Source organism: Pollicipes pollicipes, unplaced genomic scaffold (assembly GCF_011947565.3).
Source record: "Pollicipes pollicipes isolate AB1234 unplaced genomic scaffold, Ppol_2.1 Scaffold_3087;HRSCAF=3621_pilon_pilon_pilon, whole genome shotgun sequence".
Classification (NCBI taxonomy): domain Eukaryota; kingdom Metazoa; phylum Arthropoda; class Thecostraca; order Pollicipedomorpha; family Pollicipedidae; genus Pollicipes; species Pollicipes pollicipes.
The window spans coordinates 36,101,469-36,124,873 of NW_023596225.1; the positions used below are offsets into that span (position 1 = coordinate 36,101,469).

Below are 23,405 nucleotides of genomic sequence, written 5' to 3' on the forward strand. Positions count from 1 at the left end.
TGTGTGTTGGTTTGAATAACGTGGAGTGGATGAAATTGTCAGTCCGATCTAGGTCATCCAACCTGACAGTGGAAAATCGTTTGCAACTGCAGAATCCGACTTCCAATATTTATCACTGCGGAATCACAACAAAGTCGCCATATCCGCAACCATGTGAGCTGACCTGTTCAAACTCAGACGCTGATCTTAACATCAACGACAAACAAGCTCTGTATTTACTCACGAGTTGATGCCGTCGTACCCGGCACCAATGCCGACGTGGTCCACCCCAGCCACGCGTCGGATGTGGTTGATGTGTGCTGAAACACAAACAACATGGTGCGGGCTAACGCTGCTCAGGCAGGGCGTGCGTGCCGTGGCCACGCCCGGCGTAAGGGCGCGCTCAGAGGATGCATTGCCGGCAAATACGGTCAGCATAAACACGACATCAGCTTGCAGCTTGCAGCTGCAAGCCCTTGCTGCACAGGGCTTGCAGCGACGGGCAAGCCCAGTGCACCCGTGCAAGAGGCGAGGGGGCAGGGCTGTGATTTCCAAACAACCCTGCCTCTACCGCACAGACGATCGGTAAGCGCGGACGGCGAGAGGCTGGTCAGTTTGGCCGTTCAGCGGCCCGCTACGCCGCACAACTCGCACTTCGGCGGTCAATGGCGTGCAGTCCAATGGTCCGGCACACGGCTGGCGGGTCCGCAAATACCCGCTGAAGTGTGCATTACGCCACGCGCCATTAGGCCGAGACGGCCCCTGCTTGTGCCCCGCCCTCTTCTTCCGATCGCTGGGTACTTCCGGGCGGTCTACATTTTTGTCTGTAGCGTCTCGTTGCACAGTTTCGCCCACAGCAACACGTTCAGATTCACAACAGCACGATGTGTCATTGTCTCCGCCTAAAACACTGGCTAAACGGTAAATATTATTTATGTCTTGCGAATGCTGAGCGATCTCGTGCCACTGAACGGCAGTCTCCAGCTCCGGCTTTTACTTCGAGCTTAGCCATAAGGCCGTTCAAGACCTAGGGCTGCGAAGTGATCCCTGCCTTTCTGAAACCCGCGTCGTATCGCTTACCCAGCACATCCCACTCACCTTCAGTGTTCACTCCTTCATCATGATCGGCACGATTGCAGCCACGTATGTGCTGCGCATGCGCTAGTAGCTAAAATGCCGATGATTCCGCCGGTATTTACATCACACCAAAGACTTTCCTGGTCCGAGCCCGCCACCAAACGTAAAAGTCGCCAGCTCAGTCCCGCCTCTCCACGAAATGGCAGCTGCGTGGCAGCTGACGCTCAGTTCAAGAGCCTCGTGTTTCAAGCCTCCGACCCACTACCAGTCACACAGACGGCCAGATCAGGCCGCTCATTATACGCCACGCCCCGCGGCCACGAGCGGCGCCGGCCGTCCGGTCCTGGACGCCGGTCGGTCGGCGGCGATCCGCAGCATCAGTCATAACATATGGCGCCTCCGAGGCCCGCCAGCCACTATTAGAGGGCGTACACCCGTAACGGCGGCAATCTGGCCCGCCGTCGCCGAGGTACCGTCGCGTCGATACCGACGGTAAAAACGAGGGCGGCGCCGGTCTGCGACACGAGGCGACGCTTTAGCCGCACGGCGCCGGCCGCCGCCGCGCCGGTCAGCCCGACGGATGGGGACGTCCGACGACCGGCGCCGGCTCCGGCGGCCGGCGCCGGCGCCGACGACCGGCGGCGACGGCGGCCGGCGGGCACGCGGCACGGCCGGCGGCGTCGCACCGGCCACGCTCTCCCGCGCCGGTACTGGGCCGCGGCACGGAGCCCGCTGGGTGACAGGTGGCCTTTGCTACGGTTGAGCTGGCTTTGAGTCGACGCGAAACGACTTGGGCGTAGGACGTTCACTTTGCGATGAATGTTATCGCCCCTGGCTCGCTCGTGAGACTTTCAGAGCTATTACAGTTGCGCTCGCATGCCTCCAGTGGTGTGCTTCTGTGCCATCGATCGTACGTCAGCAATGTCCAGACTGCACTAAACGGCCTAACGCCAGCTGAAACGTGTGCAAACGTCAGGGACCGTGCGGTCTCTCCGGGTCCACACTGACGTGAGAGCCGAGGCTCCTGGCGCAGAAAATACAGAGCGCATCTACCGAGTGATTTAGATACGTGGTCGTAACAACCGGCTGCGAATAAGATAAGGAGGGGACTTGGCGATGGCGGACGTGCAGCGATGAAAAAAGGGAGGGAAAGACGGGTGTGAAACACACAGCGTTATCGACAATACTTAATTATCACATATTCCTAAAATAAAGTGTAAAAAGGAAAACCGAAATAATCTAAACTACTCTTTACCATAAACAACTGACAACAGCCACAGGGTGTGTCATAGCACTGTAGCAATAGCTGATAACGGCAAATTATTTGAGCGCAAACAGTGCGCATCAGAAAAAAATAATTAACCGCCGCTGGCACAACGCTGAAGTCAGGTCGAGACGTTAACATTTACCACTACGGTCATGTAACGCCCCGTTATCGTTACCATTGTTAGCCAATTCGTTACAATTTATATGCGCAAAGCAGCAAGCTGAGTGGAAAAGTCGTTTGTCGTTGACACTTGGCCAGATATCTTCCGTCCGAGTTTAGGCAGGTGTCTCCCACATTGTCACAACTGATTCGGTAATAACGGCCAAGCCCGCCATTTAGTCAAGCCGCATGGTATATATCCTATATTGATGACATTCTTGAATAAAAGTTTTTAAGATTAAAAGAACAAAATGTTCGAACAAAAGAGTGCCATATGCTACAAATAGCATATTTCGCAGTTTCCATATGTTTGCCATGCTTATCCGCATGCGCAGTATGTGCGCAGAAATTTGTTTAAGCCTTGCACGCGCGGTTATTATCATTAATACTGCAAAGGTGTAAACAAAACAAAACAACATAGGTGAACGTCATGAAGACGCCCAGTGACTATCAAACGTGACATGACGTGTAATTAAATATTCCTGGACTTGGTAAGCTGCGAATTTAACCTTAGTCGATATGCTCAAAATTTTAAAGCATACTGCGCCTGGAGAAGGCTCGTGCATGTGAGTCGAGGCAGCCTGTGCTGGTGTAACAAATTTGTGGGGATTTTTTGGTGCGCTTAAATTTGCACACACCACGTAAAAATAGCTTTCTAGCCTGGTGTGGAAGATTGCTTAACAAATTCCACGACAATTTTCAGCACTCAATCTTCAGCTTCCGGCATGAAAGTGTTAGACATCTGTTGTTAGTAGTCGATTTTATACGACCCTCCGTCAGAAATATATGATCCCATGCCGTGAAATATGGTTCACGTGATAAATCATTCGAACCGTGAGATGCATCCATGTAGCATTATTTTGTATATAACACAGCACTGAATAAGAGTAGCAAACTTTGTGCTGATTTTGCACAAAGCTTTGTGACTTATGCTGCATGCTGTTTTTTCAACACTCCGAAATGATTTGTTATTTTGTATGGGATGTGCTGATGTGTTTCCCTACGTTACCACCACCTTTATTTGAGCCATATGACCCACTAACACAACATTGTCAGTAAATATTGACTCACGAAAAGCTCACGAAATTGAAAAGAATCTGGTTCAATTCATGATTCAAAACGACATATTTTCCAGTGAATCCCTTCAGCTAACAACTCATCCCAAGACGACTGCCCCATGAGTCGATTCATGATTCAGCTCGTTGGAACACAAGTCTGTTCGTGAGAGTGTTGAAGCCCTGTTAATCGCATGGGTGGGGCCTTTGTTATACACTAGATTATGCCGCACCGTGGGCGTCACGATCGGGTACATGAATTTTTTCCCAATCGGTCGAAATCAAAATTCGACGTCGCCAAGTTGTGGACAAAACACAATCTCATATCACGCCGATTTCGCATTTAGCACGGACAAGAGGCTCTGCAACCAGCAAACGAGACAGTTCCGATACATCCAATGCTGATAATAACCGACTTTCAGTATGCCAGGAGGTGCTGACTAAACATCGTTACGTTTATTCTTACCTGCCAGGAGGTGCTGACTTACATCGTTACGTTACCAGATATTGGCTACATCGTCAAGCGTTTGAACTTTATTGTCAAAACATGACGTTGCAAACGCAAACAAAACATTACCGACGATGTAAGCAAGCTTTGCTTGTTAACATTTAACTATACCTACTAGTATAATAAAGGCTTGGTGTTGTCAGCAAAAAAACTCCCAAGCCAAAATGCAGCTGCCTCTGACTTTCCAGTAGCAATCACTATCTGAAGCCCACCGAATGACTGTTTGCTCTGAGAATCGATGAACCTCGCAGCCGGCACCGAAGCGCTATCAATCCGCCGTACCAACTCCTAAACCAATGGGATATTACATTGATCCCACGCCAAGCGCCCTCACATTTGCCAAGACAAATGGTAGAGGAATAACACCCACCCTATTGGCCAAGGTGATTCATTTCTCTGCGCAAGTTAGGCGCCGTTTTCAAAGAAGTGCTCGTTTTCACTCAGCCTGGCAACAGTTATTTCGGCAAATAACTGCGTGATTAACCCCCACCAAGCTGCGCTATTCATCTCGCCGACTTGGCTGACAGTTCTTCCCGGCGATTCCCCGGGGTCTTGTAAGTTACAGCGGGGCCTATTTATCCGAAGCCCTGTTGATGAAGCCGCTAAGACCGGGCTGAAACTTAGCTCGGTTCCGGGCCACGAGACTGTCGAACCCGCAGAAGATAACACGGCGGCGCCGGCGCACTCACCCACAACGTCGGCGATCCGCGCAGGAGCCGTTGCAGGTCAGGAAGTAGTTGTAGAAGCTGACCATCACCAGGCCGCCGTTCACAGCCTGGGGAGGGGCGACGACCACCGGGTTAGGTCGACACGGCCAGGACGAGCAAACATTACCAGGTTAGGTGGCTGGCTCCTGACGGCTAGCTACCACGGTCTCAGATCGCCTAAGATGAAGTCGCTCGTGCAGAAACCGGAGTAACTGTGAACAAGTGAATTTGTTTCAAGTGGGACCGGTCGATGTCAAAGGGTCAGGTTGGAGCGCAAATGATGGGGATTGTCGTTGGGTCGGGCTATCTTGGGAGGAGAAACAGCTGTTAACGGGTCAAGTCATCAAGATAAGAGAGGCGAGGGTGCTGCTGGATGAGGTCAATACGGGAGGGAAGGACAGCTTTTTGCAGGCTAGGATGTCCGTACCGGAGAAATGCGCCCGTTCACCCCTCTAACAGAAAACCTATCGCACACTGGCACCTTCAAAGGCATGTCTGTATGTCCTAGTGTTGTGGATGTTACTGTCAGTGTGCCTTGTACAATTTAAGTAATACAGTTGTTTTGGGCGACGCGAAGACTGACTATGAGGAAAGGAAGAACTGCCGAAAATCAACCGGCATCTCATAACACACGCCTTGATAGATCTGATACTCCACCATTGTCGGTAGAGGATTTGAAAATGACGACAGAACTGCGCCGATCAAAGCCCAGCGGAGTCGACTTTCATTCACTCCATGCGTCACAGTGCTGTTCGGCAGTGCGTGTGTGGACGGTGAGTCATGTGAACGCTCACAACGGCCCTCTGAGCGCGAAATGGTGCGCCGGACCGACAGGTATCAGTGTTTGCCGAGCCGAAGGGTGCCGGGGTCCACTGTCCCAGTCATCCACAGACTTCGCCAAACTCTACGGCGAATTCTCCCAGTAGGCGTACCACGCTAAACACATCAGCATCGAGCGCGGCTAGCTTCAGCGAAGAACGATCAAGGGCCTGCCACCTGGGACGCACGGGACCCAGGGGCGTGCGTGGCAGCACACGCAGCTAGATGCCGTTGGTGATCGTGGCCAGGCATGTAGAAGCGCCACGCTCTCTTCGGTGTGCACCAAATGTAAACAGGTGGTGTTTCATAGGTAAGAAAGTGGTAATAGCCTTATTCCTCGGGGGAAAACCGGGAGAATGGAGGTATAGTTGGGTTTATATTTCGGCAACATGCCTTTATCAAAACTGAAGCAAACACTTCAGTTATTGTTTCTATAAAGGCATGTTGCCGAAATATCAACCCAACTATATCTGCGTTGTCCTGGTTTTTCTCCGAGGAATAAGGCTAATACTATCGTCTTATCTATGTGAATAATGTTTCTCGCTAATACACTGAACAATTTCCAGGTGGTATTTGATGTGCGATATTGACCCCCCCCCCCCCTCCCCACACACACACCATACGTCACATGAGCGCCGGCCGGCATACTAGAGCACACAGCAGCTCTTCAGTGGAGGCTATAACAGCAAAGCACCTGCCCAGCCGTCTGGGGACGTACGGTAGCATGCCCGCTGAGATACACCCAGCCTTCTCGTGCAGACAGCGCCTGGGAGGCGTCCCGTGGGACTGACCGAGACAACCGGCGGGCCGGCTGTGTGGCACGGCTCTCACGGGAATGCCGCGCTGCAGAGGGCTGTCGACGGGATGTGCGCGGCAGACACGATTGAGACGGATCTGGCAACGATGATATCATGGGCAAGGGGTGGGGCACGACACGGTGCAGAACTGGTCCGGTTGAGTGTTGGGTGACCATTTCCGCACCTAAGGTCGAAAACTATTCAATTTCAAGTAAGAAAAGCTAATGATTACGGATGCCGTGTTGCCGTGATGATGATGTCGCGATGCCGCGATGCCGTGATGATACTGGGTTCGCTTATGTGTCCCCAGATTACACTTGCTGTAAGATTCGGAAGCATAGCATTCTTCTGGTTGCTATCATACCATAGCCTACCACACCAAATCAAATCCTCCTTTGAAAATCTGAATCGAAATGCACATGGGGAACTGAAATGTCCTGCTGAGATGGGATGTAATTGTGCACAACAAGCACAACAAGATGGGTAGAGGTGCACCTACATGTTTATATCTTGGATCAGTAAATCCGCCTCTTAACGCCGACACTCGTTGTGACAGTCAAGGCACTAACAATGAGTACACACTGGCTCTTCTCTATTTTACTGATGTCTCTACAGTTCGTTAACTTTTGTCCGGTAGGAATATAACAGGTATACATTTGTCATTTCCCCCAGTCCATTCCCACTGCACTAATGTGAGGTGTTTATCAGAATGAGAGTACGAGAACTAGACTGCAAAAGCCTCATAAAAAGGCGGTCAAGTGGAACGTGCTGATTCGTCCATACCTATGACGACAGCAGCTGGGTCGACCTCTGTTTCGCTATATCGAAAGGACCATTCTCATCGTGGTACAGCTCTCCGCTCCCGCATACAGAAAGCCGTTCTGTAATCGCTCGGGGCCAAACATCAATCAGAACTCACTGCACACAGGCTCGGGAGACCTAGCTACCCCACGCACTGCTGCGAGGTTAGTTCGATTATCCCAGTCCGCCGAAATGCACGTCGATCTGATGACGTAAACGGAGACGGCGCCCCGGGGAAATGACCGGCGCCTCAGCCGTGCGGACGACTTCTGGCGCGACGAACACGTGTCGGCGCGCCACCGGACTTCGTCCACGTCCAGGAATAGACCCGGCCATCCCAGCTAAGTTAAACTAACGTGATCTGCAGCGTTGTGCGTCCGGAATCAAAAGTCATTCTATCAATGGCGCCTCCGATTAACCACGCATTTCCTGTTCGTTTAGTACCACAAAAGCTTCGCGTTTCTTCGCAGTCACCAAAGGAAAAAATCGATTTCGCGTCGGCCAACATTTCTGGTTACGCGCCTCCCCAGTACATGCGGCAGTGACGGAAACAACTCGTGCATGCGCTTCCGATTTGAAGACTTCCAAATCACAGCGCAATATCGTAATCTGCCCAGGACGCGCTCATACAGGGAAGGGATCACTGATATAAGGCTACCATCGTGCCCGTCTCGTGGCCATAAGCTACGTGTTATGCCCAGGCGGGCGTATGTCTGTTGCGACGGAGACGACACAGAAAGGTTTCGTACCTTGTGGAACATAGGAGGGAATCTTGGAACTTGTGAAGCGGGCTTTAAGCTTCAGACCATGAGGAAGAATTACTTTCTCATTTGTTTGTGATGCATGGGACACAATGTTCACTACAAATATATAGTTTGAGGAAATAAGTTAACTTGATGAACAAAAACGGCACCATAGCTCGACCATTTCAAGGCTGCTGCTGCTGCTGCCTTTGTTTTACTAGACTCTGCTGCAAAATATTTCCGCATGTGTTTCTTCCGTTTGGACTAGAAACATTCTACCCATTACGTGTGTTAACACCAACGTGTGTCTAACACTGACTCCTGTGTTTAACTTGCACCGAGCTTCTGCTACGGCTTGGAAATAGCGCATTTCCATCTAATTCAATCAGCCGATAAATGACGCTATGGCTTTGATTGCATGCCCCATTTATCTGGGATAGCGGTGCTGTTCCCGGGCTCTGTCGGGGATCAAGGGCTTACGGTACCGTGCTATTCTGAGGGAACGACCTGCGTCAGCAACGTGAACACCTCCCGCCCAGAGCGGCCCGGACAAACAAGCAAGGCTTGCGATCAGCCATGTCTGTCACGCCCATACGTGTTAGGATCACCACGCCGGAACTTTCAGCGGGCATCGTTACATTTGCATCAGTTAGCAGACTCACCGCGCGACTGGCGCGGGGCATCGATTGCCGTCGCGCGCCCCGACCCACGCGGCGCCTCGCTAAGTCATTTAGCGGGGCTTCGGGCTGCGCTCGGCGCTATTTTGATGAATAATTGAAGAAATTAGCACGGCAGGAAAGGTGGTAATTGACGACAGTCGCTCTGTTTCTAGTCATGGGATGACAGCACCGCGCCGCGCTGTGCTAATGCCAACTAAAAGCATCGGCGAGCTTGTTTTCCGGACCATTTCAGCCACAGGTGGCGGTACCGGCGCCACTACGCAAATGTCTATCAAATCAAAAGCTGTTGCAAAACGCCTCACTTGTGGATTTTCTGACGTCATTATCTCCCGAGCATCTGTACCATTGGCATGATCAATGATTATCGTCGATCATCCCCGCGTTTTGTTCCCCGCCGACACGTGTGCTGCTCAGTTGAGTGGCATCCCGCACGCCCGCACGCGCCCGGGTCCGGCGCGCAGCGCGGCTGGCTCACCAATTTCTTCAGCAAGGTAGTCCGGCACGTTCCTGCTGGAGTTACAGAGCGCCTGCGCTGACGAGTGGGAAAAGATGACCGGCGACTGGCTGTGCTCGATCACACCGCTGCAATGGCCGCCTCGGAGACGTGCGACAGGTCGATGATCATGCCCAGCCGGTTCATCTCTCGCACCACCGTCTGCGGCATGGAGGCATGTGTGTTTGGTTATCACGCCCAGGCGTTTCCTCTCCCACATTACAGGCTGCGGCATGGAGGCATTCTGTCAACAGTGTGGTTGGTTATCACGCCCAGACGTTTCCTCTCCCACAGTTACAGGCTGCGGCATGGAGGCATTCTGTCAACAGTGTGTTGGTTATCACGCCCAGCCGTTTCCTCTCCCACATTACAGGCTGCGGCATGGAGGCATTTTGTCAACAGTGTGTTGGTTATCACGCCCAGACGTTTCCTCTCCCACGTTACAGGCTGCGGCATGGAGGCATTTTGTCAACAGTGTGTTGGTTATCACGCCCAGACTTTTCCTCTCCCACATTACAGGCGGCGGCAGGGAGGCATGGACCATACGTTGACCAGCTGGCACATCCTGCACGGCCTGCCTGCTCGAGGAGATGTCCCCAAAGGTCAAGTGTCACGACTGTCTGATTAGATTTGGGCACTGCCAGACAGCTAGTAGTAGTAACGATTGTCTGCCTTGGCTAGTTGGGCTCGAGCTTTTCCACTGAACTCGAGAGCATATCTTCTCACTGAAAGGCCTCCAGCATAAACGGAGCTTCATAAAGTTGTCTGAGCAAATCAAACATCAGGTATCCCCGAAACAGAAGATTCTGCTGTGTTTTCTGTGCAACTTTAGGGGATAAATTCGTCAAATAGGGAAGAACTGCGACTACCATGGGGAGGCGAGACGTTTCCAATCAAATTCGCACCTGGAATTGCGTGTCGTTTTTGCGTTTTCTTGGGTGCGATGGCTTTTATCAAATGCTGAAGAATCTAAACAAAGATGGGAAAGCTGGACCTCGCCAGTGAGATGCAGTGCTCCGGTGATGGCCAACAGAATCATAGTCACACCTCACCCCATCGTCAAAACGCTCACGCCCAGCCGCTAACTACCTCGGTCGGAAGTGAGCCGCCGATAGGAGCTGGACTGCCCCGGGCCGTCGCTGACCTAGCGGCGGCCACTCGGGGACCGTCGCGCTGCCCCGCCGCCGGCCAGTTCGTATCGATTACCGCTCTGTCCGCGCGACGTTTCCACACACCGCCCGCCGTCGGCACGCTCCTGAATTTCACATTCGCATCTGGCGTCCCCGCCACCACCGCACCTCGCGTGACGTCACTTCGGCGCCCGGGCGACCCCCCCCCCCTCCCCGGTTGAGGCGTCACGGGCGGCTGACGCGGCCACGCTCGTCACGCTCCGGGTGATGACCGGCCGCGGTTGGGGGCGTGACGGATCGCTGCTGATCATCCTCAGGGAGCGACCGTCGCGAGGCCGGGAAGTCGCTCATGCGGAACTGTAAGACACTATCGTGCTTCGACCGGATTCAGGTCACGTGTTTTGGTGCGACAACGCCGGGTGGTAACGAGCTCCCGAACGTTTTGAATGCCTGGCGGTGCCGCGAGAGGGGGTCATCAAAACAACGCATCAGAAATCGTTTATCATCCAAAGGTAGCCTAGACGCATGCCGTGCCTCTGAAAATAAGAGATAGCTGCTGAAGGGGGAGGGGGCATACCATACGCTGCTATGGTGCTATCGCAACACCTAACGTGACAGCTTGCGGCAATGACAATTGAAACATTCCATACACCCTAGCAATAGTAATTTTGTCGACATTCCAGCATCGCCAAAGACATCCGCGGCTTCACAACGGGCTCTTGGCAACCATGGCGTCGCAAGTTAGGGAAAGGAAGTTATGCGCCACCGTACAAATAACTTATTTCTTCGAGCCGTACTATTCTGATCGAACTTTCGTGATAAGATTATCCTCAACTTTCAGTCACAATCGAATGACGGCCTCATGCATACACGACCCGAGAGAGAGAGAGGGAGGGAGGAGGGAGAGAGAGAGAGAGAGAGAGAGAGAGAGAGAGAGAGAGAGAGAGAGAGAGAGAGAGAGAGAGAGAGAGAGAGAGAGAGAGAGAGAGAGAGAGAGAGAGAGAGAGAGATAGAGAGAAGAGAGAGAGAGAGAGAGAGAAGAGAGAGAAGAGAGAGAGAGAGAGGAGAGAAGAGAGAGAGAGAGAGAGAGAGAGAGAGAGAGAGAGAGAGAGAGAGAGGAGAGAGAGAGATAGAGAGAGAGAGAGAGAAGAAGAGAGAGAGAGAAGAAGAGAGAGAGAGAGAGAGAGAGAGAGAAGAGAGAGAGAGAGAGAGAGATAGAGAGAGAGAGAGAGAGAGAGAGAGAGAAGAGAGAGAGAGAGAGAGAGAGAGAGAGAGAGAGAGAAGAGAGAGAGGAAGAGAGAGAGAGAGAGAGAGAGAGAGAGCGAGAGAGAGAGAGAGAGAGAGAGAGAGAGAGAGAGAGAGAGAGAGAGAGAGAGAGAGAGAGAGAGAAGAAGAGAGAGAGAAGAGAGAGAGAGAGAGAGAGAGAGAGAGAGAGGAGAGAGAGAGAGAGAGAGAGAGAGAGAGAGAGAGAGAGAGAGAGAGAGAGAGAGAGAGAGAGAGAGAGAGGAGAAGGTGGATGACTGGGGAGACACAGGGGGGGGGGAGAGCGAGCGAGTGGAGGAAATAAAGGAATAAGGGGGAATATGCTTTTTTAACAAAGCAACGCTAAGTCACACAGCCGACGCCAATGAAGCAGCCCACCACAGTCGTACTCACCAGACCGAACCTGGTGACACCGTTGGGTCCGGGGGGCTTCCGATAGCCCGGTATCGGGGCACACTCGGCCCTGGGGGGAGACAGGCGGTCAGGGGAGAGACAACCTCCAGCCGGGAGACGCTTCAACCGGAACCGAACCTGGTGACACCCGTTGGGTTCCGGGGGCTTCCGATACCCCGGTATCGGGGCACACTCGACCCTGAGGGAGACGGGCGGCAGGGGAGGACATCCTCCAGCCGGGAGACGCTTCAACCGGAACCGAACCTGGTGACACCGTTGGGTCCGGGGGCTTCCGATACCCCGGTATCGGGGCACAACCTCCGACCCTGAGGGGGAAGGGGGGCGGTCAGGGGAGGACAACCTCCAGCCGGGAGGACGCTTCAACCGGAACCGAACCTGGTGACACCGTTGGGTCCGGGGGGCTTCCGATACCCCGGTATCGGGGCACACTCGACCCTGAGGGGAGACGGGCGGTCAGGGGAGGGACAACCTCCAGCCGGGAGACGCTTCAACCGGAACCGAACCTGGTGACACCGTTGGGTCCGGGGGGCTTCCGATACCCCGGTATCGGGGCACACTCGACCCTGAGGGGAGACGGGCGGTCAGGGGAGAGACAACCTCCAGCCAGGAGACGCTTCAACCGGTTCAGGCTCCAGCTAGGTTATTATGTATTCGCTATTTCAGTCACCATGCATTCGCCGAGAGCTTGTTGAGTTACGGTGACAAAGGGGTACGTTCCAAGGCGGTGAGAACGGCAAAATGGATTGTGTATTTCTAACAGATCTTACGAACCAGTGCACGGAAACTTGAAGCGGGGAACTATGGCGGGGTACAGAGAGTAATCGCTGCCTGCCTGTGGAAAACATGACCATTAACGCTATCGCGTTGCGTGGATAATCACCAAACTGGATTTGCCCCCTCCCCTTCCCCGGCTCCAACGTAGTTCTGCCACCACTGTGCAGCGAGCGTGAATTAGTTGGAGGCCAAAATGGAAAAGTGCTTGCATCGGCAAGGGTGCAGTCAGGCCTTTCTTGAGGGGTGCCCCTCCCCCTCCCCCCCCCCTCCTCCAGCCGCGCCACTGTTTGTCAGTGCGATACCAGTTTTGTCATCTTCATGTCCACATCGTGGTGCGAAGGACGTAGTAGGTAGATATTACATGTTGCACGTTTATTCTTTTCCACAGACTGATGAACCCTTTCCTCAGCGGCGGTAAAAAGTACTTTTTTCGCCGACCAAATTTCCTGGAGGAAAAACTCTCCCAAACAGCCCAGGCTTACCCCGCCCCTGCGCGTCTGCACTGGCTACCGTCGCCCGGTAATCTGGCCAGATCGCGAGCTACCTAGGTGGGTCACGTATTCGGTCGACCTCGGAGGACAATGAAAAGGCAGAAATGGCAGTAATGCCATCGACTACCGATGAAGCGAAGAAAACTTTGCGCGTATCTTACGGTGTTTGTTGAGGAAGCTGGCGAAAGCGCGGTTATGCGACAGGAGGATCAGTGTTTGTCTGTGTTGTGACATCATTTGGTTTGCAACGTGATTGCAATTGGTCGTGCTGTATGCAACCCAAATATAGTTTTTATAATAATACAAATATAGCCAGCACCTTTCTTATCTCAATAAATTGCCCGTTGGGCTAATATTGCTGCCAGACTGCCGGCCAAATAAACAGAGGATGGTGGCCGGTTATGTATGTATGTAGCATGCACCTTTTTTGGTGCTTACATAGGAGTTGATTCGTGTTCAAAGGGGTTGTTTCTCTTGAAGTTAGACGGACATTTCTAAAACCTCAGGTTAGCGGAAGACTTGCATTTTTGTATGATTTGCTATTGAGACCTTTCATGGGGCTAGAATATCAGGGATATTGGTTGCATTCTTTTTGTAAGGGCCTTTTAATGCTATAGATTGTGCAAACGTTTATAGTAATGCGTTGTTATCATTTGGCGGGGGAGTTATGGTAAGCGAAGGTTCTATATTGCCTGTTTGAAGACGTTTCACGAACCATATTGAACATACTTCATTTTCTGTTTTAAAACTGTACAAGTTGTTAATCATGCATATTAATAAGACATTACTTATAACCTCATTCACAATTACTTTAATTTCTTAAGGTAGAGCTCCATCTAAAATACCTTTATCCAAACATAAAATCTGCTTAATAGCGTGTTATAGACTGTTTCAATTTTCCTAAAGACTGGTGGACAAGTTTGCACAGCCGGTGACTGTGAAAAAATACTATTGTTTGAATATATAACATTGCTGTCCCTACTCTGGCATGCACAAGACTGTCTAAGCTACTTATTTTGCTATTGTTTGATAAAGTTATTTGCTTTGTTGCATGTTGCTGTCACATGTTGCTGTTGCCGTAGGTGCTGTAAACGATGCATCATCTGTTTGAAGTAGCGGCGCGCCATCGTATACCCTTGGTGCAAAGTAAAGGAGATGGTTTGGTTTCAAACAGATCATACATAGTTTCCAACACTGCATCCAATGAGAAATGTATCACCTGAATGCATTAATATGACTCAAGAACACAGACATGTGACGAAGCAAACAGCTTCATCAAACAAGAACAAAATGATTGGCTTAGACAATATTGTACATGCAATCATTAGAGACAGCTAGCTTAGATATCCACAATTTCGTACACTCGATTTAAAGTTAAGGACTGGTGCTGCATTTCTATACTGATTTTTACATCCAACAAACTTCGGATATGGTTCTGTCATTACTTAGTGATGAAACCGATGGATGCTAGTGATTGGATTGCCCACCCAGAAATAATGCAGCATTCTGATGCAAACAAAGTGGGGAATTGTGTTACAAAAGGATACTGCCATGCCGCGCTCACTTTAATTTTTGCTCCATGACGCAACAAAACTGCATTCAGCAGCCAAGGATCGAGAAAAAGTAACTGATATTGCGCTATAGGAATGGATAACTGACCGACAGACGAGTACAAGGGTGATCATTTTTTGGTAATTTGGTTCTTAGGTAAAAAAAACGCCGAATGATATTGTAGAGACGGGCGCACGACAAGAAGCAGAATAATTATACTTGGGCCTGCAATGCTTTTACCTTGTGCACACCACCCAACGAGGTAAAGGGCTCACTGCCGACTGTTGGAGCCATTTTATGCAAGATTGGTGATTTTGTGTCATCTTGAGTAGTACTCACATTATCTATGACGGTTTGTCTTCCTCCAACCATAGCACAGGCAGCAGTCATATGCCGTGCTCAATCTACATAACGAAGCGCAGCGCCATGAAACCCATTGAATGATGCAATGGCTATATAATTTCTAAATCAGCAGCTCTTCCACAGTGTGGTCCTTATCATTTGTAAGTTTTCATCAGTGGAGGCATAGCCACTAATACAATTACAATTAAATAATTATTGTCCATGATCCTCTCTGAAAAACAGGACAGCGCAGACATATGTTAGTTACACAATTATATAACATCAAAGCTTATACATATGTGTGGTGTATCCCGAAAACTCAGCAGCAGTATTATTATCCAGGGACAGATCGTGTGTAACTCTGCGGTGTTGAGCTTCAGTGTAACTTTGTATTTTTGGTGAAGTTTCTATCATTATTTCTATTCCTGAATTAAAAGGTTTGTCGGGACAAACTGTTAACCCACTCAAATGGTCTGGTCTGCATGGTTTCTCACTCGCACCAGACCTATGCAGAAAATAAAACGCACCATAGACAATGTAACGTGAAGGGTTCGGTTGATGCGTTACAGGGATCCTCGATACGAGAACGCTGTTGCAAATTAATTACACACATTTTGATGTCCTCAGAACACTGTGGAGGTCAACAGCCGGCGGCTGCCTGCCATGATCACCGGGGACGCCGCTTATTTCCTGCAGACCTGGTGGATCAGGGCGCGAGGGAGCCGGCAGGGAGACAATCCGGAGGTGCTCTTCAACAGCCGCTGCGGAGCGGCCAGAGTGATCGCTGGGCACTCCACTGGGTGGTTAAAGCAACGTTGGTGCCCCGTTCAGAAGCGGTGAGAGCAGAGCTACTGGTGCATCCCGCGACCGCATTCGCAGTGGTCATGCTCCGTAACAGCGGGGAGATGAGTACCGGTCACAAACGGCGACCAGCGGCGGGCAGCAAGGTCCCGATCGACCGAGGGTGACACTTGCACTGCGGCCATCCGCGATCACATGAAGAATGCGTGCACTGCGGCGCCCCCGCATCAGTCGAAGTCATCCTGATTGAGACGTCCGAGTGTCGCGCTGAGGAGGTGCCCCACTGGGCCATCTAGACGATACATCAGCACCAGCGCCTCGTGACGGAGCTCGAGCGGCGCGCGGTGGGCGTCGGCTCCCACGCTCTCGCTCACCACAGAATTCCTCTGAATCGGTCGTGACCGACCGCCACTCAGAGTTGGTGCCGCGCTAGAGAGATGACATCGCGCTGCGTGCATGAGTTAGTGAGGCGGCGACCGGCTGCTCAGAATCGCTGAACCGCGTCAGTTAGTGCCCAGCGGCCTCTACCGGCGGCGCGATGAGCACACGCTCAACGTGACGCTGCTTGCTGGCGGTCCCGTCAGAAAACCGGCCGGACGTGGAGGCCAGCCGCTGGGCCGGGTCCCAGCCGGAGCTGCGTCACACACAGTGCATCGACATCGGGCGCCTGTGGGCGTCGACGGCGGGAAGCGACGCGCTGGCCTTGCCACACGGCCGCCGCGCCACCGGTACGGCCGCCTGGAATACGGCTAGCCCGCTGGTTAATCCGCAGAGCCTGCGGCACGCCGCGCTCGACGTCTGCCTGCGCGCCGCGTGCCGGCAGACTGTCATCCGGAGGCGATCGCCGACTGCGGTAGACTGCTACCCGGAGGCGATCGCCGACTGCGGCAGACTGCTACCCGGAGGCGATCGCCGACTGCGGCAAACTGTTACCCGGAGGCGATCGCCGACTGCGGCAGACTGTTACCCGGGGGCGATTGCCGACTGCGGCCGGCTGGCGGAGGTCAGTTTCCGCTCACGTTTCGGCCTGGTTCTGGTGTTATGAGGCTGTACTGAACGAGCTCTTACCGACGACTCAAACCGGTCACACACGCTCCCAGCTGTCGCCCCTGCGCCATTTTGGCGACATTAAGAATGCACGCGCGTGGCTGCTGAAGAGGTTCCATCTGAAGTTAGCCTAAAAAGTGCGGCCTGCTGGCGCTGCGACGCGACGACGCGGTGATGGCTTTCGGGACGATCTGGCCCGGCAGCGTGGGCCGCCGATCGGATCCTGCTGGAGGCGTGCCTGCCGCTGGCGCGCGGCGACAGCGGCAACGCTCCCGGCGCAACGCTCGCGCCGTGGGTGGCCGTGCGCCCGCACCCGCACCCACACCCGCAACAGGCATGGCTCTGGGTACAGCTGAGCGCCACACTGCCGCAGCAGCGATCTGAGCTATCAGAAGCCGTTGCCACCACCGCGGTCACAGCCGCCCAGCGCCTGGAAACGTCCGCTAATGGGGTGAGCGTCTATCCGTCACGACCGGCCTGGCCCCTTGGGAGACCTGGGGCTGCTGGAGGTCAGCCTTCCCCCTAACCCCAACGCCGGTGAAGTGGCAACCATGCCTTGTGCGGGTAGGTCTTGGACCATCTCCCGTCTTGGCGTGGGAATTTTGCTGCCATTCTCAAGTTCGGTGCCCACCGTGTACGTCCTGCGCCCGTCACCGACGCGGTGGTGCAGACGACCGGTAATGATCGCAAAACCGAAGCGATGGAGCCGTGCATAGCTGCAGATCATTTTCCTGTCAGTAACTAGATCGCCTGGACTCGGGCTACTAAAGGCCGTATATGAGGGCGTGGATGACCGGGTTAAAACTGTGCCACTAACAAGCCCCGCCACGCGCCGTTGGCCTAGTCATCCAGAACGCGGCCGCGAACAAAGCCTCCGCCTGGCTGCTCGACAGTCGGTGGACCCGCCCTGCCAGACCCAGTGGCCTGCCAGTGACAGCACCTACCCGGCCGCCTTCCGGGCCGCCAGCGCCACCTAAATGCGTGCGCTGACGGCTGAGCCTCAACCTGACATCTCCGCAGGTGGACCGGCTGCCCCAGAGCCAGCTGCTCACCGACGAGGACACTGTGGCTCGGCAGGCCCTGCCGCGCCAGCCAGACTGCGTTGTTGCTTGGTGTGACCTAGTGACGGCGCGCCGCGCCGGCCAGACCGCGCTGTTGCTTGGTGTGACCTAGTGACGGCGCGGCTGGGCCGGCTGGACACCGAGCCGGAGCGGCGGTAGGCCGTGCTCCGTTGGCTGCTGCGATTGCTCCTGGAGCCTGGCTGGCTTATCCGCTGGGCGCCAGAGGCACAGTACACAGAACCCGCCAGCACGGAAAGCAAGAATGCGAGGATCGGTGTGTGTCGTCAGCGACTTTCCTCTTGTATGTCACGATATCCGACCACCGCTCCCACAGACTTCCGCCCATCCACCCGGCCTTTGAGGGCTGCTTGTAAAACGTAACAGTGAAACATTTCAGATCACGTGTTTCATGGACCACACCACAGTTATTCAGATTGCCTTCCCGCTCCCAAAACAATACTGTGCATACCACTGTTATTGTCTCGCTTTCGTGAATCGAGCATCCTTTCACACGGAGTGCTTCAGACATGTGATATGTTTGTCGCGCACGCATCAGGTGGGTTTTCGAGCCTGGACCCAAGCCTTTGAACAAAGCTATCATGTTCGTAGCCTTTGTGCCAGGTATGTGATGAGCGATCTATGATCGTCTTGAATGAAGACCCATATTTCCAACTTTGACGTGCGCTTCTCTTGCATGGCGCAAGTGCCGGACGATCTGCTACGCGGTAGTCAGAGATGCAAGTAAATAGGAAAAATGTGGAATTGCCTTTCTTTGGTCATAGGTGGCTGAGAACCGCAGTTATTCGTTTATCCTTAATATAAATAGGGGGTCAGTCGGCAAACTTATCAAGGACGAGTGCAATGACCACGATGGGTAGCAAAGGTGGTAATGCTGTACGCTGTCGTGTTACTAGCCACCATTCCGAATTCGTTTTCAACAACACCCTTCGTTATAGCTCCAGCTGGCCTTCCGTTAATCGAATGTCTTGACTTTTCAATCGGCTATAGTTAAAGCGGCGTGCGTCAGACTTCGACATCATCATCATCATTTTTTCAGACATCATCAGTGCACTCAAATTACGAACGGAGTTTGACATCTCGGCATCTAGAAGTAGTTTCGGCGTTACATTTTCATAGATTTGATGGATGATTTCGGTAAAAAGATGTGAAAACTGCCTGTAATCGGCTTCCTGTTAGGCAGAGGCCGATACGTAATTAGCTTTGGTCAGTGCAGGCGAAATGGGACCAGGCCCTACCGCTCACTGGGGGACCAGGCCCTACCGCTGCGCTCCTGGGGAGAGACTTCCAGTCTAAAATGCTCGGAGGGGGCACGCGAACACTGCCTCCTGCCCACAACCTAAACAGATAGGCGAGCAACTTTCAGCTTGGATACTTTAGAATTCCTCAACAAATGAAAAAAGAAGCGTGTGATAATGTGGCTCGTTCGGGCGACTACGCATCCTCCAACTTGATGCACAGAATGTTGTTTAAACGACTACCGCGTGTTTAAGCTTGTAATCAATCTATAGCCGAATACATCAGTGTTTTAGTAGAATTTTGATTTCATTTGCTGTCTCGTTGCAATTCATCCCTCATTCGAATTATCTGTTAGCAGAAAAAAAAACTCTGACTGTAGCACGGTGGATATTTAAAGCAATTATCGCAATTTTGCCTGATCTGTATTACAAAAGCCTCCAAAAAGATAATGTCACGTCTGTGAAGTAGGCTAGCTGCCCACTTTCCCTTTCCTACGACATTGCATTAATAATTGAAATTCCAAAGTTGTTGTTCTGACCTGTCAGCAAATACCCCAGTGACTGGTGCGTACATCACTCCAAAGATTTAATAGGCACGTGGCCAATAACTGCACACCAAAAGCAACTGCTTCATTCATGCCATGTCAAATACGGCTGATCATTTAGCAAGCCTGATTTGCAGCTGCACTTACTTTACTTTACCGCAAATGTGCTCCTACCGCAAATGTGTTTCTCAAGAATCTAGACCCGTTTTTTTACAAACGGCACATCAGATTCAGGTGTCTTGTGATATTTCACCGTTTGTAATTTAGAAAAAAACTCCATGGATAGTATTGGGAGCCCTCAACAATCAATGAGGACAAAAATAGCACGGTGAACGGGAGGGCAACCCCGGCAGAATACAAGTCCGTACCCCAGTATCATGTCATGCACGCGTCCTCCGGGGAGCCCCATAGTTAACCTGGCGCTGATACCTTTCAAGCATCCGCTTCGTGCCCTGGACATACCGCACGAAAATACTTATTTAGGTGGGAATTCAAACTACATGCACATACTCTGCATAACCGGCCGCTCACTCCACCATCTCAGTACCCCCTTCAGAAGTAGTGTGTCCATGTATCCCGAACTCGACAACAACTCGACATGAACTGGTTGAGAGATAAAATAGTTTTGGGAAATGGCCTGGGAGGCAAACACCCAATAGTAAACGCAATTACGACAGCATTTGATATGAACAACGTGATATATTGGTATATTATTACAATGGTTACTACACAGCATGAAGGCTCATTCGATAAATTAGGTACAAATTCGTATCCATAGCCCACTCGATACGAATTAGCATGTGTCTTTAACCTTGACAACAAATCGTGACCACTGCCTAGGACTGTCAGAGTATTTCAAAGTTGGTACAGCACCACAGTTGAAACCTTTTAAGTTGGGACTTGTGGAAGATAAGCCACTCATAATTTTTTTTAAAGAACAGCATGCTGTTCCTATTTACCTGAAAGTTCCTTTTAACCTTATGAAGTGTAGGGTTCAGGAAGAGCCAATAAATAGACTAAGCACCTACGAGAAGTCACGTCAGTGGTTTACACGAGTTGTACATTGTGAACGGGGCTTCTATTGTGCCCCTGGAAATTGGTGCCCCTGATGATTAGGGTTTGGCGTATGTTGTGGTGCCTTCTGAAGCTGGGTACCTATTTGAAATAAAAGTTATGATCCTCAAAATAAAGGTATTGGTGCTCCATCGCCGAGTAGACCGATCCAGGATTTTGTGAAGGGACAGAACACGGGCATCACAGCGCTCCGGGAACTTGTTGCCTGTCAAAAAACACAAATTAAGGATATTTTTGGTGTTCCTACAATTTGGTTCCTTCAAAAAATAAAGGTTACGTGAATCAGAAATGAAAGGTTTGCATCCCTTCACTATGAGGTTTTGATGCCCCGAATCGTCATGATGTTTTCGTGTCCCAAATCATCATGAGGTTTTGGTGCCCCTTCGGGGCACCAAAATCTCATAGCACCCAAGGGGACATAGCCCTATGCCCCTGCAAGGGGAAATTACCGTATGGATGCTAGATTAGCCCTGGATCCCAACAACAGCTGAGGTTTTGTGCCGGCGCCAATACGGCATCATCAGATGCTGACAAAACCGCAACTCCAGATCGCAGTGGGGAGGGGATGATAATCCCGTGGCTCGCAGCACAAACGCCCATGGCGGCCGGATCTGTGGTCCCGGGGTACATCTGTAACCCCTCCAGATGCAGACAAGACCGCGACTCCAGATCCCCGTGGGGAGGGGGTGATAGTCTCGTAGCTCGCAGCACAAACGCCCATGGCGGCCGGATCTATGGTCCCGGGGTACATCTGTAACCCCTGCATTCGCTGGTGCCTGGTACACGGGCGCACGGGCCATCCCAGAGCGCTGCCTGTCACGTACCATGGGGTGTCGCAGGTGTGAGTGAGCGTCATGTAGCGCACACCCAGCTCGTACATGGCGCGTAGCGACGCCAACGTTGACTGAATGCTGTGACCTCCCTCCAGGCCGATCAGGCTCACAATCTTCCCCTCCTTGTGGCCCTGCAGGATGTCTGAAATAGATTCTCATGTCAACGAGCCGCTTGGATTCCTTCTTGGCTCAGTGCGTGTTTTGTAAGAAACGTCTTTGGCAGAAGTGCTTCCGTACAGAATGTACATGCCACAGGCCAAGGGAGTTCGTTCGAGGAAAATACGTATAAACGTTCCATGCCGTAATGTGAATATTAGAGACACCCTATCATTTATCTCATCACTGATCACAAGGAAATACATTTTTCATCCGTTAGTTAGGCAAGTTGAAAGGTGCTACGACCAGGTCAGACAACTTAAGCCTAGCATGCAGCGAGTTATGCGGGATGAATTTTCAGCTGCTGTCATAAATAATTACGCGCAGCCGCGGCCGTGCAAATGAAAGATACCCGGCACACAACTTTCCCGTGACTCGGCCCAGTCGAACACTTGATCTTTCCCACGTTTCAACTCCTCGTCTCCCTCCACTCCTCCCCCCCCCCCCCCCCCGCTTCACCATGCCCAGCAGCCGTCGGGCCTTGTCCGCACGTGGGCTCAAACTTCCACCGCCCCGAGATAGGGCGCAATTACAAGTTAGCGGGCCGCCTCGCGGCCGCGCCGCGCGCCGCGCCGCCGCTATCTCTCGACCTCAGACGGGCCCAAATCCGGGCGCGCCGATTACGGCCCATGAGCGCCAGCCTCGCCGCGTGGCCGCTAATTGGCCCATCCGTCGCGGCCCGCGCCCGGCACGACCGCATAAAGCCCCAGAAGCTATTAGCGACGCTCGCGCGCGTGAGAGAGACGGCTGTTGCTCGGGCGCGCCCGGACGGCGGCAGCGCGACCGCTGTGTCCCGGGCATAATTCCCCCACTAATTGGGCGCCGTGGTTTACGACTACGGACAGGCGACACGCCCTGAGGTCGTGGGCAGAAAGTGTACGAATATACGGTCGGGATAACCGACCGCCAGACAGCTTCATTTGCAAACGTGCAGACGCATATGCGATAATTAGTTATCGTCACGCACGATAGCCACCAACTAAATTTGAGATTCTATCTACGTCTGCTAATTGCTGCTGACATTTAGCAAACACCAATTGGGCTGTTGGCCGTTAGGATAGACGCGCTAAACATGTTAATTATGACGTTGCACGTCCACTATACGGCAACGGGTTCAAGTTTTCGACAGACAGAAAGGGTGGTCGAGTGCTCCATTCTCTGGATCCTCTAAATAAAAATTGTTCTCTGGAGACAGCTGGAGGCAATGCAAAAATCTCTTCAGATCTTACAGATTTCGATTTTAGAGGCGAATGCAGGTTGCAGATGCATCAACATGCATGCATATTCAGCGATCTTTCTGAGAATTCGCGCTGCAGGACGGAACATTCTTTGGCATGCGCTACAATGCCGACGTGTGGGTGATGTGTAAAATGCAGATCGTATTGGTAATTGGCCAAAAAATACAACGTGCTCATAACTGGTTGATAAATACACAATAACTTGTTGCTAAATGCAGTCGTGTTCATATCTGGCTGACAAATACGTCATAACTGGCCTCTGAATTCCACCCTGGGTGTTTCTTCGTTTCCATCTGATACACCCACCCGCGAGCTGGACGAACTGTGCAAGTACAATACGTCTG

The 23,405-nt window shown here is 52.1% G+C and overlaps 1 pseudogene; it reads right to left on the bottom strand.

Annotated features, from left to right (window-relative positions):
* The window catches only part of LOC119089702 (dipeptidase 1-like), a 97,227-nt pseudogene that overhangs the window by 2,271 nt on the left and 71,551 nt on the right, over positions 1 to 23,405 (bottom strand).